The 18,222-nt window shown below is 57.7% G+C and overlaps 1 long non-coding RNA gene across 1 annotated transcript; it reads left to right on the top strand.

The window, feature by feature from the left end:
- The first annotated feature begins 4,283 nt into the window (after positions 1 to 4,283).
- LOC111812419 lies at positions 4,284 to 10,940 on the top strand. Its single transcript, XR_002817929.1, has 3 exons — positions 4,284 to 4,356; positions 4,446 to 4,589; positions 10,790 to 10,940. It is a non-coding gene; the product is annotated as an uncharacterized LOC111812419 (long non-coding RNA).
- Positions 10,941 to 18,222: the final 7,282 nt, after the last annotated feature.

Below are 18,222 nucleotides of genomic sequence, written 5' to 3'. Positions count from 1 at the left end.
CGAGAGATTTTAGGACAGATTCCCAAAGACTGATGCAGTTTCCAGAGAGAACGCATGGGATCCATTGCAAGGATGCTGAGTTTTTGTTTTGCAAGTGAAAAATGTGAACAGAACAGCTCAGAAACCTGCAGCTTCGAAATTCCACCGTCAACTTTGTGTTGTACAGCACAGCTCAAAACCTCCTGATAGGATGGATGTCCTTGAAGAAGGAGGGACAATCTGTTCCTGAAGAGACTGGCTATGTCCTCACCCTGTCTCAGCCTAGCACCAGGCCTTGGTTCCCAGAGGATGACAAGGACATCCCGTCCAGGGCACTGTAGTGGTCAGGACCTGGCAAATATTTTATACAAGCTGATAAATTTCCACGCAACTTCAAACTGCCACCTGTGGGCTCAGGATCCTGCCTCAGGCTTCAAGATTGATGATTCCACTACACTTTGCAGTGGGCCACAACAGAAAACCCCAAACAGCGAACAGGAAGTGCCTTTCTGCAAAAGCTCAATGTCAAGAGAGGTTTGGCAGCATTGGTAAAAGCATTCCTGAGCACACAAACGCCCTGACTTCCTAGTCCACAAATCTTAGCCTCTGGCTTTTGTCCTCACAGTGTTAAGGTGGCTACCCCTATATTGTCATTACATCCATGTTCCAGACAGAAGGGGTAGGTAAGATGAATCGTATTTTCCTTGAAATCTTTACTTTTTAATTCAGGAAAGAAAACCTTCCTCAGGGATTGTCTGCTTTCACTTCATTGGCCAGAGCCGGGTCACATGCCTACCTTAGCTGCAAGAGAAGCTGGGAAATTGAGTTCTTAAGTTTTTCCAGCTTCTATGATAGAGGGAGGCAGGGTGTAAACTAGTGTTGTTCTTGTTTACAAGAAATACAAATATACCTCCTATATTTTTGTTAAATCTGGCCATCCAACACCCACAGCCTCCATATAAGGGAGGGGAATAAAGAGAGGACAGGGAAGGCCTAGCAGTACCCCACTGTACAGATCCCTCAGCCTGCTGGCACAGATCCTTTATCCTCCTGGTGCTTAGACAGTTCTCTTGAACTCTTTTGCACTTGACTTTCTGGGTGAATATTATAAAATAATCCTAATAGTTATGTGTCCTGTATTCAGTGTTTCCCTGTAAACCCTGACTACAATGTCAAGGACAAATACCAGGCCGCACGCAGGCAGAGTGTGTGGCTAGCATTTCAGTACCACACACACCTCTTTCTGTCCCAGCACCAAAACCAAACCAACGAACTGAGAGTGAAAAGGTACATCTGTCACCCCGGCACTACTTCAAGCCTAGCCTGGGCAACTTAGTGACTCAGTGAAAACACTCAGCGGTCTAAGTGCCTGCCTGACAAACTCAAAGACTCAAGTTCAATCCCGGTTACCACATGCCGTGCCAGCCCCAGAACCCCAGGTGCGCCTTGCCCGAAACTAAGCCTGGGGGTACATGCCTGTAATCCCAGCACTGGGGAAATCTGAACTGCATAGTGAAACCCTGTATCCAATAAATAATACATATTTTTAAAATAAAGAAATAGGGGCCGGGGAGATGGCTCAGTGGAATAAGCACTTCCTGGCAAGTGCAAGGGCCTGAGTTCAATACCTGGTTCCACCAAAAAGAAAAGAGGGGCCGGGGAGCTAGCTCCGTAGAATAACCACTTGCCTGGTAAGTGTAAGGGCCTGAGTTCAATCCCCGATTCCGCAATCAATCAATCAATCAATCAATCAATAATAAAAAGGGCTGGAACTCAGTGCAGAGGCCAGAGTTTGCCAATGAGCAGAACCTCTGGCCCAGAGTGCCTGGCTGTGTCCTGTGGTTCCAGAAGGTGCCCATGGTGCCCCATACAGAAGCTACCCAGGAAAGGCTGTCTCCACCTTTTTCCTGCATGGGGGACATTGGTGACATGCAGCCAGTGGGCACCTAAGGCTTTGCCTGTCCTCTCCTCCCAGGCCCCCAGATCCAGGACCCTAACTCCTTCGGGTTCCAGTGCTACAAAGCCGGGGAGCACCCACAGTTGGATATGCCTGGACACCTGTCTCGTGCCAGCTCCCAGGAAGCCCTGCCTTGGGGCTGTGGACGGACCCTGCCCTCTCCTTAGCACAGGTGCCACTGAATGTGAGTAGGCAGGGGAGACCGAGGCAGCTCAGTGTGGGCGTGATGGTAGTCGGAAGAGGCCAAAGCTGCCACCCCGGTCAGGAAGCTGCCCTGGCCTGCGCGAAGCTCCCCTCCTCCTCGTGTTCCCCGGCTCTGCAGCCTCCTCCTTGGGAGAACAGGCACAGCCCCCGCAGGGCCTGTGTGTGCACCGAGCTGCGTGCATGTGCAAATGTGCGTGTGTGTTGTGAGGGGTGTGTGTGTGTGTGTGTGTGTGTGTGTGTCTGAGCCGGCGTGTGTGAGTCCGGCTGTGCGGGCGGGCAAGGGATTTAGAGCCGCTTCCCAGCCAGCTTGCGCGCTCCTGATAAACAGCCCGGAGCCGCCGCCGCTGCTGCCGGGCGGGCGGGCGGGCGCTGCGGATCAGAGCTGCCGGCAGCGCACAAAGCTGTCCCCGGCCGCCAGCGCCCTATCAGCCGCGGGGGAGGGGGAGGGGGAGGCAGGAAGAGGCGGGGGCGGGGGGGAAGGGGGAGGAGGGAGGGAGGGCCGTTCGCTTCAGCCCTTAATCACGGAATTTGAAATCCCAGCGAGTCGGTGCCATTTATTTTCTGGGGCTGTCAAGGCTGGTTTCAGCTCTTAAAAGAAAGGAGGATAAGAAACATTTGCAGTCCCCTTGCTCTCCGGCTGCTCGCTCAGCTGCCCTCTCTCCCCGCTGCCCCTTGGACCCTGCGCGGGGGGATGGGGGTATTGCGGGGTGCGGCTGCCTCAGCCGGGGCCCGGGACGTCGGCCTAGTCCCGGGGACACCGAGCCCGGCCAGGTGGGGCTCTGGGCGGCAGAGGAGGCACGCTCAGACGGGGCTGCCGGGTGAAAGCAGAGAACGGGGATCTTGGGATGCCCCGGGGGATCCAGGCTTTCATTCCAGAAAGCAGCCCCGACCCCCCAAATTGGCCCCAGCCTCACAGGACCCCCACCAGCCTTAGCTTGCACCCCCAGCGGGAGTCAGGGTTAGCAGGCACAAGGGCAGTCCTGAGGAGGCGCTCCTTTACACATCGGACACGGCAGGCCGGGGACCACGGACCCCGAGGCCAGGCCTGGCCGCAGGCAATCTGGACCCGAGAGACCCAGACCGGCTCTGGGTGAGGCGGAGGCGAGGTCTCAGACAGATAGCAGGGCCGGGGCGCGGCCAGACCCTGGAGGAGGCCTCGCTGCTGCCGGCGGAGCCTCCCTGACTTTCTGCTGGTGGCCTCTCCTGAGGGCGGGAGTGTCAGAGGGGGAACGGAGCACATGTGTGGGCACGGGGGTGCTGCACACACCCCCTTCCTTCCCCTGCTGTGTTTAGCTTCCTGGAGAGCTCCTTGGCTCCAGGGTCCTCGCCCTGAACGTCTCTGTGGCAGGGATAGGCTCCCAGGATAAGTCCCCTGAGGCACTGATAAAAATGTCTTCATACAGAAGTCAGTCAACACTCCAGTGTGGTGGCACTTGCGCACCATCCCAGCCCTCTGGAGGCTGAGGCTGGAGAATCTCGGTGAGTTTGAGGCCAGTCTGGGCTACATAGCTAGACCCTATCTCAAGAAAACAAAACGAAACAAGTCCGTGAATACTACATAGTGTGTGGTGATTTGCTCCATCAGGGCTGCATCCTGTCCCACTGGGCACACGCAACTGCCTGCAGATTTCCTGTCCCCACTAGATGGGCACATACCTTGTGTTCCCTTTTGCCTTCTGACCTTGGGGCTGAGGGGAACAGTCCCTTCTCCTAGAGGAGGTGACATGATTACCACTACAGATATCATAGGTCTCTCCCCTTTCTTAAGGAAGGCAGGTTAGGGCTAGAGCTGGGTGAGGGACCTGGCCCGCATCCCCAGGGGGAAGGAAGCTAGTCTGGAACTCCGCTGGCTGGGGCACAGAGGATTCTTCCCAGAAGTGGGCGTGGCCTGGATAAAAGATGGGCGTGTTCACCCAAGCTCCACCCACCATCTGTGGCTGCCCCACCCCCTTTCTCCCTAGACCTTGGTCTCTGTGGACCTGGGGTGACCTGAACCTCACTGCATAGTGATTTTTTCGTTTTGTATTTTTTTTTCGAGGCAGTGTCTTACTATGTTACCCAGGCTGGCCTCAAATTCCTGGTAACCCTCCTGCTTTGGCCTCCCAAGTGCTGGGATGACAGACACATGTCACCATGCCTGATGGTGTGGTGGTGTTTGTGGTGCTGGGAACGAGCCCAGGTCCTGGCCCATGGAAGGCAACCGAGCCACACCAAAGGTTAGCTTTGTTTGTGTTGACATAGGTCTCCTAAGGTTGACATTCAGCCTCCATCTGTCTGCTGAGCTTTCTCCTCCCCACTGTCTCAGGCCCCTGAGGACATTGTCAATCACCTGTTTTCCTTGCACATTGAGGGGTGAGACAGAAGAGACCCCACTTCCTGACCCCCGCCCTTTGTGCCCTACAGCCCCTGGATCCGAGAGGAGCTGCCCTCGCTGCCGCCTTCCTCCCAGGTTTGTGTCCTGCCTGACACCCCCTATAATAACAGGTGGCTCTGGCCTCCTCTGGCCTCAGTTTTCCCCTCTGTAAAATGACAATTACGATACAAAGGTTATACATGTTGTAACTGGCAGTGCCCCTTTGCCCCTGAGCAGAGACCTGATCTGTGTGGACCATTGGGGTTTGCAGGGCACACGGAGCCCCTGGATCAGGGACCCACCTTGTCCCCTCTCAAAAGCTCCACTCTTGTCTAGAGCATGGAGCTGTGAGCCAGAGATCATGCCTGTCATCCTAATACTCTGGGAGGCTGAGGCAGGAGGACTGAGTTCAAGCCCAGTCTGACCAACTTAGCAACCTATCTCAAAATAAAAAATAATAAAGAGCCCGGGGATGGAATTCATTGTGATGAGCCAGGGTTAAATTCCTAGCATTGAAAAGGGAAGGAAGGGAAGGGAAGAGAAAGGGAGGGGAGGGAAGAGGAGGAGAGGGAAGAGGAGGGGAGGGAAGGGGAGAAGGGAGGGAGGAAGGAAGGAAGGAAGGAAAGAAGGAACAAAGGAACAAAACAAGGAAGGAAGGTAAAATGGAAGGAAGGTTGGTCTACGGTGCAGTCAATGAACACAGGGTGAGACTGTGGCACACAGTCCCACCCACAGAGAACCCAACAGACACTGACTATGGAGGAGGTAACGCGACTGTCCCCAGCAGCCCCCTGCCCCAGGAGCATGCATCCATCCCGCTACCCTGCTTGGCGGATGAAGCGCCTAGCTGTGCTCCTGGGAGCCTTCTAGACGTGTATTCATTCGCCCTGGGCCGGGTGTTGCACACCTGTCATCCCAGCACTGGGGAGGCTGAGGCAGGAGGATTCCGAGTTCAACCTAGCTGTGACAATTTAAAGATTTGATGAGACACTACCTCAGAAAAAAAGAAGAGGGGCTGGGGAGATGGCTCAGTGGAATAAGTGCTTCCCTGGCAAGCACAAGAGCCTGAGTTCAATCCCCAGCTCCACCAAAATAAATAAATAAATAAATAAATAATAAAAAAATCCAAGGGGCCGGGGAGATGGCTCAGTAGGATAAGCGCTTGACTGGCAAACGCAAGGATCTGAGTTCAATCCCCGGTTCCACAAAAAAAAAAAAAAAAAAATCCAAGGGCTTACTGGGCATGGTGACATGTATCTATCACACCAGCACTCAGGAGGCCGAGGCAGGAGGATTGCTGTGAACTCAAGACCAGCCTGGGCTACAAAGCAAGACCTTGTCCCCCCCCCCCCATCCTCCTTTTTTTGGTTTAGTTTGGTTTATTAAGACAGGGTCTCACTCTGTAGGGCAGGCTGGAGGACTCACTATGGAGCCCAGCCTGGCCTTGAACTCTTGGGAATTGGTGCTGGCAGAGGGACAGGATTTGGGCTGTGACTCTTCCTTCTGAGCCTCAGTTTCCCCAGAGCACTCTCCTCCCTACCTCGGGGGAGGTCCAGCTCTGCCACTGCAGCCCAGGCTGTGACTGGCACCTGCTGCCTCAGCCTCGGAGTGGGGCAGTGACAGGCGTGTGCTGCCTCTTCTTTGTCACCAGGCCCTGTGGTGCTCCTGTCCTTCATCAGGAAGTCTGCTAGGGGCAAGGCCCCTCCATGTGGCTGGTGAGGTCGCCCCCAGCTCTTGCAATGTCCAGGCTTGCATTTCTGGGACCCTGGGTGCCGCAAGGCTGACAGAAGCCCTCCTGGGATCCTCAAAGCACAGAGCTGGCCACATCTGTCCCTCATACCTGGATGGTCCCTGCAGCAGGGCTCCAGTTGGCTCCTGTCACTGTCCAGTGCCCCCTTCACATCCTTCCCGCTGTCTGGGCTCCGGCTCAAGATAAGTGAACGTACCGATAAACCCTTTGCAGGAACCAGCGCGGGAAACCGCCGCCAGCCAGAGTCCCACTCCCAGTCCAGCAGGTGCACTGCCGCCTGGCAATGTGGAGGAGAAAACGTCGGAGGCCAGCAAATGGGTGACAATGTTCTGAGGACAGAAATGAGGCAACCGCCTGCCATGGTTGAGGGAGGGAGGGCGGGGGGCGGGGGTCTGGGACATTCCGATGACAGGGGTTTGTTTTTTTCTGCTGGGGAAGCCAGGTGTGGGACACACCGTGCAGAGTGGGGGCAGCATGTCGTGGGGGCCTGGCAGGCACAAGGGCAGGGATGGGCAGGAGGCTGGGGATGTGGGATCTTTCTTGGCATTGGGCCAAGACAGCCACAAAGCTGTGGCCCAGATTGAGCTGATGGGTTTCTGACCCTAGAGAGGATCCAGGGATCCAGAGAAGCTGACATCAGTCAGCTTGGGAAGGGCCTTCTGGGCGGCAGCAAGGATCACAGACTTCATCCAGAGGGCCAGAGGGAACGATGGCAGGTTGAAGAGGGAGGGCAGCGCAGTTCCCCTTATATTTCAGGAAGACCCACCCAGCTGCTGTGTGTGTGTGGCCTGGGAAGGCTGCTGCCACCATTCATGTTGCTGGCCAAGCAGATGACAGCAGGGGACAGAGGGCAGGTATGCCGGAGGGGGACTGGTCACAGCTCACCCATGATCCCTATGCCTGGCCCTGCCCCAGACCTCTGTCCCCTCTGTGTGGTCCCCAGACACCTCCTGAGCATGCCAGTTCTCCACTGGTATGTTCCTCTCCTGGAACAGGGCCCACCTGCCATCCCAGCACTCAGGAGGCTGAGGCAGGAGGATACCTATGGGAGTTGGAGGCGAGGCTCTGCTAGGGCAGGGGGAGTTGGTGTAGGCAGATTTGTGCTGTGACTCTTCTTTCTGAGCCTCAGTTTCCCCAGAGCACTCTCCTCCCTACCTCGGGGGAGGTCCAGCTCTGGCCACTGCAGCCCAGGCTGTGACTGGCACCAGGAGGCTCCGCCCTCTCACCCTGATCTCCACCCTGTAGCTTTTGGGGCTCGCTGGTCTGGTGGTCAGTGACCTGGTGTCTGCTGAGGAAGAAGGACGTCTGAGCGCCTCTGCGCCATGATTCCCTCCCTCCCTCCTCCTTCCTCCTTCCCCTGTGTCCTTCCACGGAACAGCAGGGCTGGACTCTGCTGGAAGCTCCAGCCAGTGGCCCCACCCGCAGGCCCCAGGCAGCCTTCGTGCCTGCCGCTGCCCCGGCTGGGGGCGGGCTCCGTTGGATCTGCTGCCAGGCTCTCTGGTGTCAGCGCCTGTGTCTCAGTGAGCGCCTGAGGCAGTCCCGCGCCCAGAGGAGCCGCTGACAGCTCGGCGCTCTGGGGTGGGGACAACCCTGGCTGGCTCTGCAGCCTGTGAAGCAGGCTTTGGGGCACGGGGGTCACTCTGGCGCCAGAGCAGGGGCCAGGGGCCTGGAGGGTGGGGTAGAGGCTGTGGCCACCTCCAGTGGTGAATCTGCGACAGTGGAGGGGAGGCAGGAAGCAAAGCTGTCCCTCACCTTGGGGGAGACCACAGCTGGGATGCTAGGGTAGTCAACACGGTTCTAGGCTCCCCCCGTCCCGTCCACAGGTCCTGTGCTGTCACAAGGGAAGACAAGGCCATGTCCCCTCCCGGGAACCGTCAGGGCAGGGACAACTGTCCCGCTCCAGTGGTGGTGTCAGACTGCAGGCACCACCACCACACTGCTCCTGTGCCACCTGCAGCCAGCTGGAGCTGGGTCCTGGGCTGGTGGCCACCGCCAGGGCACAGCATGAAGCGAGGCTCTGGGACCCAGCTGGAGGCTTGGTCTTACTATTATTGAATTTTTTTTTTGTCTTGTTCTTGTTTTTGTTTTTTGAGACAGGGTCGCACTGTGTAACCCAGCCTGGCCTTGAATTTGTGGTAGTCCTCCTGCCTCAGCCTCCTGTGTGCTGGGATTCTTGGGACTGAAAGGCCTGGGTGAGGACTCAAGGGACTTGGAAGAGGGAAGGACAAGGGGACAACTAAGGAAGGGAGCAGCCAGAGCTGCTGGTCTGAAATGGGTGCCAAAGTGGGGTGAGGGCGGGGCAGCACCTAACAGTGCCCAGCCCGCTGGAGCACTCAGAGCCAGGAGGAAGCTCAGTGAGCAGGCGTGAGCAGCTGGGGAATCAAAACTAAGAGCACTGATGGGGCCGGGGAGATGACTCAGTGAAATAAGCGCTTCCCTGGCAAGCGCAAGGGCCTGAGTTCAATCCCTGGTTCCGCAAAAAAAAAAAAAAGAAGTCCTCATGGATGGGTTCTTTGGGCTGGTTAGATGGCTCAGTGGTCTAAAGCACCTACTTAGAACAAGCTTTGCAAAGCACAGGGACCACGGTTCAATCCCCAGCACCACATGCCAGCCAGCCACACCCCCTGGTGGGCTGAGCTGGCCACACACACACATAAATAAATAAAATTTAAAAAAAAACAAAAAAAAAAACTAAGAGCACTGGGTGGGGTGTGGGGGGATGGGCGTGTGGAAGATGGGGGATGGCTGTGTGCATGGAAATGGATGGATGCAGAAAGGGAAGAGGGTGGTGGGTAGATGGGTGGATGGGAGGAGGATGGAAGGCAGCTGGAGGACGCTTGGGTGGCGCGCACCTCTGCCCTCTTCCACCCTAATGCCCTGTGGTTCTGGGAGAATGATCTGGCTTTCTCCAGCAACTCTCTGGAAAGATGGGGCTGCAAGTGTCCCCAGCCAAAGCCTGACTAATGCGGCTGACCACTCTCCACCCCAGCCCTGCCTGTGCCTGTCCTGCTATGAGTGTCCTCTCACCTGTCCACTACTTCCTTCATGTAGTTTTCTTAAACTCTCTCCCTCCTCTTCCTCCCTTCCCCTCTCCCTTCCTTCCTGGTATTGGGCTTTCACTAGGCTATGTCCTGGTTATTTTTGTTGTTGTTGTTGGGGGTGGGGGGGAGTGTCTGGCTACATTGTCCAGGCTGGGCTCACACTTGCAAACCTTCTGGCCTCAGCCTCCCAGACTCCTGGGATCACTGGACTGTGCCACCACACCCAGATTCTTTAAACATTTCCTAGAACAGCCCCAGGGACTTCTGTCCAACCCTCCATGGGGAGCAGCCACACCCCTGGATCCCCGCTGATGGGGCACCTATGAGGACCAGGGGTGGGAAGAGGTAGCCTTTCCCGCTGGGTGACCAGGTCACAGCGCCCGGGTCTGAGAGTCTTGGCTGCTTCGCCTGACGGAGACCCACGGGGTCACCCAACCCAGCCCAGAGCAGCCACCCAGGAGCCTGGGACTCGGAGGGACTCAGCTATGGTCGGGCGCAGGGTGTCTGGGCTCCCTTAACTTCTCCCAAAGCCGCCTCCTGCCCTGGGCCTGCGAGGTTCCCTGGGAACGTCTCAACACCTGGCCCACGCGATGGCACCCCAGGAGTCCGGGTGTGCCATCAGTCCCAGGTTCTCCGGGACCCGGCTGGGGTGAGGGGCCTCGGCCACGATAGAGCGCACCCTGAATGGCCCTGGCAGAAGCCCCGACCCTGTCCGGGATCCCTCCCTCCTTCCCCAACTGCCACAGACCGAGAAACCGGGCCTCCACCATCTGGCGTTCCCCCGCCTCACAGGGGGCTCGGTGGGCTCGGGGCGCTGGTGTGGGAAGCAGGCGGTTGGCAGGTCGGGGCTGGACCGACCCCGGGATGGCCGTGGCGGGAAGGGCGGTGGGCGCAAGGCGTGCCTGTCACAGGGCCCCTTGCCCGGTGCGCCTGGGGCCCTCAGCCTGACAACCGGAGGAGGAGGGCAGAGGGCAGGCCCGCAGCGGGAGTCAAGCTCCCGGCGCCCGGGAACCCCGACCTGGCCTGGCTTCTCCGCCTCTGCGGACCGCCAGGATCCGGGTCGGGGCCGTGGCGGGGACGGGGGCGTCCTGGGCCCTGGGGACCCCGTCGTTCTCGCTGGCCTGGCGTGTGCGCGGGAGGGCTGGGCCGACCCCGTCGGGGTCTGTCCCCGAGTGTGCCCCCCGCCGGCCGCGCTGACCCCGCCGAGCCGAGACCCCCCCCCGCGCCCCCCAAAGACCCAGCAGCGCGGTTACACCGCTCTGACCAGCGGCACCTCCTCCCTCTCGGGGGAGAAAGGTCACCGCGCGGCTGATTACTGCAGCTCAGTTGCTGTAGCAACCGGCGGGGGAAGCAGGGCCGGCAGCTCGAGGACTGCGAGGTGGTCGGCGCGGGCCGGGAGCAACCGAGCAGTCTGCAGCCTGGGAGCCCGGCCGGCCGGCCCGGAGCGGACTGGACGGACCTTGACCGGCCGTGCCCTCCACCCAGTTGTGTTCTCCGTCTTCCAGGCCCCTCCGCGGTGGGCCTGAGCCCAGCTGAAGATGCCTGCAAACCCCTCGCGCCCTCTGAACCCCGCCTTTGCCCCAGGGTGGCTCCATCACCCTCTAGAATTTCCTTGTGTGGGCTACACACACATACACACCAGGCCTCCCACAGAGAGGAGCCAGGCCCAGTGGAAGAGAGGGAGGGAGGAGGCCCTGGAGTCCCCAGCCCCACGGGACTTCCTCAGGCCTGGCCCGGGTGTGAGAGTTGGAAGCTTTAGGAAACCCTTGGCGCCTGTTTATTTATTGCAGTACAGAGATGGAACCCAGGGCCTTTGCACTGAGCTACATTCCCAGTCTCCCACCCCCTTGGTGAAGGGTCTGCCAGGATATCCTGCTGGGTTCCAACTTGAAATTCTCCTGCCTCAGCCGCCTAGAGTGCTGGGATCACAGATGTGGGCCACCGTACTCAGCCCTTGCACCTTTGTAGAAAGTGAATCAGGGATTGAAACTGGGAACACCCATGCCGGGCCCTGGACTCCACCCCAGCAAGGCACTGAATAGAAAAGTGAAGGCCACATTCCGGCCTGGCACATCCTCCACACCCAGGCATTCAGCCCTGGGAGGGAGACTCAGTCCACACAAGGAAACAGACAAAAACAGCCACTGTGGCTTTGACAGGTGGGGCCCAGGGTGGGCCACTGAGATACACAGGTCAGGCCCACGGGTAGGGAAGGCGTGTGAATACTCAGGAGGCTGAGGCAGGAGGATCGCAGTCAGTTGGAGGCCAACCTGGGCTATATAGTAAGTTTATGGCCGGCCTGGACGACACAGTGAAAACCTGTCCCAACAATGCAAAAATAAAGAAAACATATGTGACTTATCATGTGTCTGTGATACTTTAGTACAGTGTAAATGACATTTCTGCTCTGCTATTGACTGCCTCTGCGATGTTGGGGTCACCTCCCTTCCCTGGGCCTCCTCATTTAGGAGATAGGATCAGAGTCCCAACCGTTAAGCACTGGGGTCAAGGACACGAGAACATGATGTTGGTAACTCACTCTGCTCCGTGTTGAGCACTGGGAGGGGGGAGGGTCCAGGGGTCCGGGCAGGGAAGAACACTCCCCAACTCCATCCTGGTGGGCAGACGTGGAACACACTGAGGAAGAGGTGGCCTAAGCTCGTGCAAGGGGTGGGAACTCCAGGATATTCCAGAATCTATAGCCAAGGTCTTTTTTTTTTTCCCCTTTATTTATTTTTAATATTTTATTTATTTGTGTGGGGGGGCAGCTCAGCCCACCAGGGGGCGGGGCTGGCTGGCATGTGGTGCTGGGGATTGAACCGTCGTCCCTGTGCTTTAGCTTAGCTTAGCTTAGCTTGTTCTAAGTAGGTGCTTTAGACCACTGAGCCATCTCACCAGCCCCTATAGCCAAGGTCTTTTGGGTTGAAATGGAGATTCCCCACCTGGAAAAAGCCCATCAGATCTGAACTTGTGATTCTCCTGCCTCAGTCTCCCAGGATGATTACTGAAGTAGGGCACCACACTGGGCTTGTCCTTGGTTTTCTGAGCTGTGGCTGCTTCTGCCCCTCATCCTGAGCAACTGGATCCACCCGGTTTGCACTCATGCTCCGGGAAGACAAGGCCGGGAGAGGAGGGCCCAGGGTCCCCATGGAGGGCAGGGCAAAAGGAATCAGCCCCGAAGGTACAGGGAACACATCGGTGCCATAGCCCCAGACTGGGAATAAAGGAGGGTCACCGGGAGCCATGGAGGTTTAGGCAGGAGGGTGGCACTTCGGGAGGATCTCTCTGGTCTCCTGGAAGAGAATTTGGGACTGAGTCTCAGCTAGGTAGGTGGCAAAGACGTCTGGAGATGAGGGGCCAGACCAGAGTGGGGGCTGATGGCAATGGCTTGGGGCATTTGGCTGGGCATGGGCGCGGGAGGGTGGCCTCATAGCCCTGGAGCCTGACCTAGGCCTTGGGCACTCATTGGAGGGAGCCAGGCATGGTGCCTAAGGGGCCCAGCCCAGGGCCTGGGGGTACCAGCAGCAGTGGCCCCTGCAGAATCCCTGGCTGACCCAGAGCTTGTGCCTTAAATCTCTGCCCAGGCAGGCCATGGTGGTGCTGTAATCCCAGCATTTGGGAGGCTGAAGCAGGAGGATCGCCTGGAGTTCTACTTCAGTTCCATAGGTAGCTCTCTGGCCCTCTCCCCCAAACAAACAAACAAACAAACAAACAAAAACAAAAGAATCTCTGGCTCCAAAAAGGACAAAGACAGCGGACAGAATGTCTGCCAGCCCCGCAGCTGAGCAAGCACCACCAGCCCCAGCCCCAGGCCCTGCTGCCCACTCCTGGGCTCTGAGTGCTGAAAAGTGGGGCTCCCCAAACTCAGCATGTTCTGCAACCCCATAGCTGTCACAGGACCAAATCTACCCTTCCTTCCCACAGCCACCCCAGGGCAGCCTCCTGCCTCTGCTTCCCCTGCTGCTTCTGCCGCCTTCCTCTGTGCAGTGCAGTGGACTTGGGCTCCACAGTCCTGTCCCCTCACTCACTGCCAAGGGCAGCTCCATTGCTGAGGCTGGCTGCTGTTTCTTTGCTGGCAATCCTCCTGCCTCAGCCTCTGAGGGCTGGGATTACAGGTCTGCACCACCAGACCCAGCTTCCCATACTTCTTGTTATGGAGTATGTCACTTCCTCCTGACCCCAACCTCCTTTTTGCTGGTTCTTCAAGTGGCAGCTAGCTGTTACGTGTCCTCTACCTCCTGCCCCACCCCCAGCCCTCAGTGTTCTGCAGCCTGACCGACCTCACAAGGCCTAGAGAAGCTCCACTCGCCTACGTGTCTGGAATTGGCTGGCGTGGGCACCGTGCACATGCGCGGTTGGGCACAGGCTGCGTGCCTGCAGTAAGCCCTGTTTCAGGTCTGTGCATGCGGTGCACACGGCAGGTGACTGAGTGTCGCACTTTGTGGGGGAGGAGCAGTGGACCCTCCAACCTTCTTCAGTGGCCCCGGGTACAACCCAGGATTGGATGACAGTCAGACAGCCCTGTGTCTGGCGATCAAACCGATCCCCAGCTGCCTCTGCAGTGGTGACTGAGGCCCTGGGTCCCCAGGGAGCAGGAGACAGCACGGGGCTGTCACACACCATGGTTGCCGGGCAGATCGCTCAGTGGCCTAAATACCTGCCTCCTGGCAAGCACAAGGTCTTGAGTTTGATCCCCAGTACAAAAAAGAAAAAAGTGAACCATGTTTGTGCCTATCCTGCTACACAGTGGCACTGCCCTCTGTGGCCACAGAGGGCTGTCACTGCTCGTCCACAGGTGCTGGAGCTGGTGTGGCCAAGCGAAGGCTGGCACACAAGCCAGGCAGCCCTGGCTCATTCAGAGGACTGCTCCTGGCTAGGCACAGTGACATGCACCTGTAATCCCAGGCCCGAGAGGGGGCTGAGGCAGGAGGATCTCAGGTTTAAAGAGAAACCATGTTTCAAACAATAAAATAAAAGATCTGGGGACAGAGCTTAGCAGCAGAGCATCCGCTGCCTGGTGCGTGCCAGGCTGAGTTCAGTTCTCCCCTAAAAAGCTGAGACAAACAACCACTCTCCTGAGAACACGGTCCTGCTGGCCCCTTCCAGGGGCCTGAGCATCACAGGAGGGAAGTGACAAGGGCTGCAGACTCCTGTGCAGGAAGAGAGACCGGAGAGGTTGGTGTCCTCAGCAGAGCTCACACAGCAGGGCAGGAGGGAGGAGTGCCAGGTCCTTGGATTCCAGGCAGACAGAAGCCCAGGGGCAAGGAGGGCAAATGCTCCCTGTGGCCCTGGACCAGGCCCCCAAGGTCCCTGAGCCTCAATTCGCCCTCGTGAATCACAGCGAGCCCCACCCAGCCAGCTGACCCTCCTGACACTCAGGTCTAGCACACAGGAGTCCTGGACTCCAGCACTATTCTAAAGGACCTGCTGCTTCTAAACGGCCCCTTGCTCCTTAGAGCAGCAGAAAACTGACTGAGAAGAGGTTGAGCAGCACCTGGGCAGGGTGTTGAGGGCTCCGGAGGAGTCCACCCCACCAAGAACTGAAAACTGGGAGAAATGTCAGGGTTACATCTTCTAGCTCACTTGTAAAGGAAAAGGGGGGCTGTGGGCTGAGGAGATAGCTTGGCGGTCTAAGGGCCTGCCTGGCAAGTGCAAGGACCTGAGTTCAATTCCTGGCACTGCATGCCGTGCCAGCCCCAGAACCCCGGGTGCACAGTACTGGCCACCGGAATCAGGTGTGGTTATGCACATTTGTAATCCCAGCGCTAGAAGGCTGAGACAGGAGGATTGCTGTAAGTCTGAGCTGCATAGGGAGACCCTGTACCAAAGAAAGAAAAAAAAAATTGTTTGTGTTTTTTTAAACGAATTGGGACTTCCACAGCCTTGGCCCCACAGCACACATGGGAAAAATCAGGAAGGGAAGCTAGGCATGGTGGTGCGCACCTAGAATGCCAGCACTTGAGGAGACTGAGGCAGGCGGATCCCAAATGTGAACCCAGCCTTAGTAACAGCAATTCAGCCAGACTCTGTTTCAAAATTAAAAATTCAAAAAGGGCTGGGGATGTAGCTGAGTGCAAAGGCCCCAAGTTCAGTTACCACGACTGCAAAAATCAAACCAAACAAATACACCAAAGAAAGACTAGGGAGGGGAAGGACGGAGAGCCAGGAGAGACGGTGGCACCCTTATTATCCCATCTGACAGGTAAGAAAGCCATCCCTGGGGCCTGGAGAGGCCAGGGACAGGCTGCGCTGATGACTGAGGATGTAAGCCCCCAAGTCCTCCTCCACCACGACTGGCCAGCTGCTCCCCACCTTCTTCGAAATAGATCTCTGGCCAGTTCTCAGTTCCTTCTCTGCCCACACACACCACCCTCCACCCTGGCCTGGCCTTGATTACCTCCCAGGATGGGGCACTTACTACCTACAAGGATGCTGCAACTGAGCATGGGAGGCTCACCTGGTGAGGCTGACCAGGCTCCTCTGGGTAGTTCCCCCACTCTACCTTGAGGAGTTCCCCCAGAACAAGCCCTGCCCCTGCCCCAGGTAGTCCTTTGGACCCCAGAAGCACTGCCTGGGAGTCAGTTTTTCTTACCAGCTATGGGCAGAGAAAAGGCAGAGATTTGCCTGCAGTAAACACAACAAATCCTTCCACAAACATACTCTCCCTGCTCGGGGCTGAGGACAAGGTCTCCTGGGGCCTCCTGCTAATTCTGTTGCACAGCTCAGCTCGAGGTCCCTGGGGTGGCTCTGAAGCTGGGTATTCGTATTCCCTAGAGTTCTCGGGATGTCTCAAAATGACCCTCAGCAGCTTGGTGTCCAGGGTCCGAGGCAGACCTGCTGCCCGGAGTTCCTTCCCACCTCTTTCTGCTGGACACCATGTCCCTCTGAGTCTATTTATTTATTTGCCAGCTATCTGGGGTTATTTTAGAAGCAAGCTCTTGCTCTGTGGCTCAGTGGCCTCGAACTAAGTTGCTCAGGCTGTGTTCCAACTCGACATCATCCTGCCTCAGCCTCCAGGGGTGGGATCACAGGCGTGCATCACCTCACCAGGCCTGGAGTAGTCTTTCACTGGTCAAGGCAAAGGGAAGAAACCTAGCTGAGACAGGTTGGGTCTCAGACAGCGCTGGGCTGTCTGACTGCGCTGGTATGAAACCAGGTGGCAGGTCCCAGAGCTCAGGTGATGGGGTTCGGTTGTCCTGGCGGCCCAGGACACTGTACTTTAACAAGTCCTTGTGCCTTAAAATCAGGTGCAGGTGTCCTTAGCAAAAGTACTTTATCTGCTCTCCCCTGGACCCTGTGGAGGCCTGGAATGCCGAGCCACAGACAGACAGACCCTCCTGCGTGGGAGCTTGAGGCCAGCAGAGACACCCTGTGCATGAGCTGAGCACTGAGCAGGCTCCTGCCCCCGGCCTCCTTGGCTGCAGCCTGGGCATGGAGGAAGTACAAGCTGTCCCCACCCAGGGTGCAGGTGACCCGTAGAAGGTGTACGTGAGCAGAGCAGTGGGTTTGAGAAGCTGCTTCCTCCTTTCCGTCTAAATGACCTTGGGCCCCAAACGCTGTTCCTAAACCTTGTCTCTATCTGCAAAGGGGCGACAACTGGGTCACCTACAGAGGCGAAGCTCCAGGAACTTCACTTTCTTCTTCTTTTTATGGCACTGAGGGTTGAACCCAGGGCCTCCACACGGAGTTAGGTCTGTCACCAGTACATCTTATGTCTTGAGCCAGGGCTTCAATAGATCTCTAAACTGCCCAGGCTAAGCTAGACCTTGGAATCATTCTGCCTCAGCCTCCCAAAGTGCTGGGATTACAGCTGTGTACCACTACACAACACCCAGCAAGCATTCTTCTCAAAGTGGGTCCCTGAGATCATAAAAGCTTCAAGTCCCGCAAAATCTGGCTCTGTTCCCAGCCACCTAACAGAGCCACTCCAAGATTTATCAAGGGACAAGCAAACTCCCACCCACACCTGCGTGCAAAGAACAGGCAGCCTCCTGAACTCCTCAGCTTGGGCACCTTGGTCACAGCCCTGCCTGTGTCTGGGCCAGCTGATCCTTGTTGTGACTGCCTGTCACCCCCTTGGTCCTTGCCCCAAACACTTCTAGCCAAACAGGAAGCAAGGACCAAGAGTTGGGGAAAATGGATGTGGGAGTGGAGAAGGGAAGGTGGACATGAAGAGCGAGAGGGTAAGGGGGCCCTGGCAGCCCCCACTGGCCGCCCCAGGAACAACCAGGCCATGAAGGAGCCAGCTGGCAGTGCAGGTGTGGGGACCTGACTTTGCCAATGTTCTTCAGAAGGGGAGTCACGGAGGAGGGGCCCGGAGACCCACAGGTAGGGGGAGGGTGGGGAATCCGGGCGTACAAAGAGGGGCTCTCCACACACATGTCCGTGCCAGGCTATGCCCAGGTTCCTGTCACCTATTTTCTGGCATTTTCAAAACCCCAGCAGGGGAAAACGACGCAGCCAGACTGGGGCGCAGCTCCTCCACTCCTCGGCGCTCCGAAGCCCTCCCCACTACGCCCTCCGCCGCGGGCCAGGGGCACGCAGTGGGCCTACAGCAAGAAGGCAAAGCGGGCCGGGCGCCCTCTCTCCCAGCCCCGCGGCGCTGAGGTCGCGGACGCTTCCTCCTCCGCTTCCCCCGCGCTGCTCCAGGGGCGCACCCCGACGCAGCTTTCTCACAGCAGGACTGGCGTGCCCCCCCAGACCCGATGGAGGACGGGGGTCTGCGCTGCCCCTCGCCCTCCCAGCCCAGCGGCGCAGAACCACGACGAGGTGGTGGATAAAAGGTCCGCGCTGCACCCTGGGGCGGGGTCTCGGCTGGGGCGGGGGCTGCCGGGCTGCAGGCTGTGCGTGCGGGGCCCCTCGTTTAGCTGCTTCGCTCGCCCGCCTGTGCTGGCTTTTTTCCTTTTTCTCATTGCTTTTTTTTTTTTTTTTTTTTTTT

Source organism: Octodon degus, unplaced genomic scaffold (assembly GCF_000260255.1).
Source record: "Octodon degus isolate 3935 unplaced genomic scaffold, OctDeg1.0 scaffold00123, whole genome shotgun sequence".
In the NCBI taxonomy this organism is placed as follows: Eukaryota; Metazoa; Chordata; class Mammalia; order Rodentia; family Octodontidae; genus Octodon; species Octodon degus.
The sequence above is the reverse complement of the archived record's forward strand: the minus strand, read 5'-3'. Positions and strand labels throughout refer to the sequence as shown.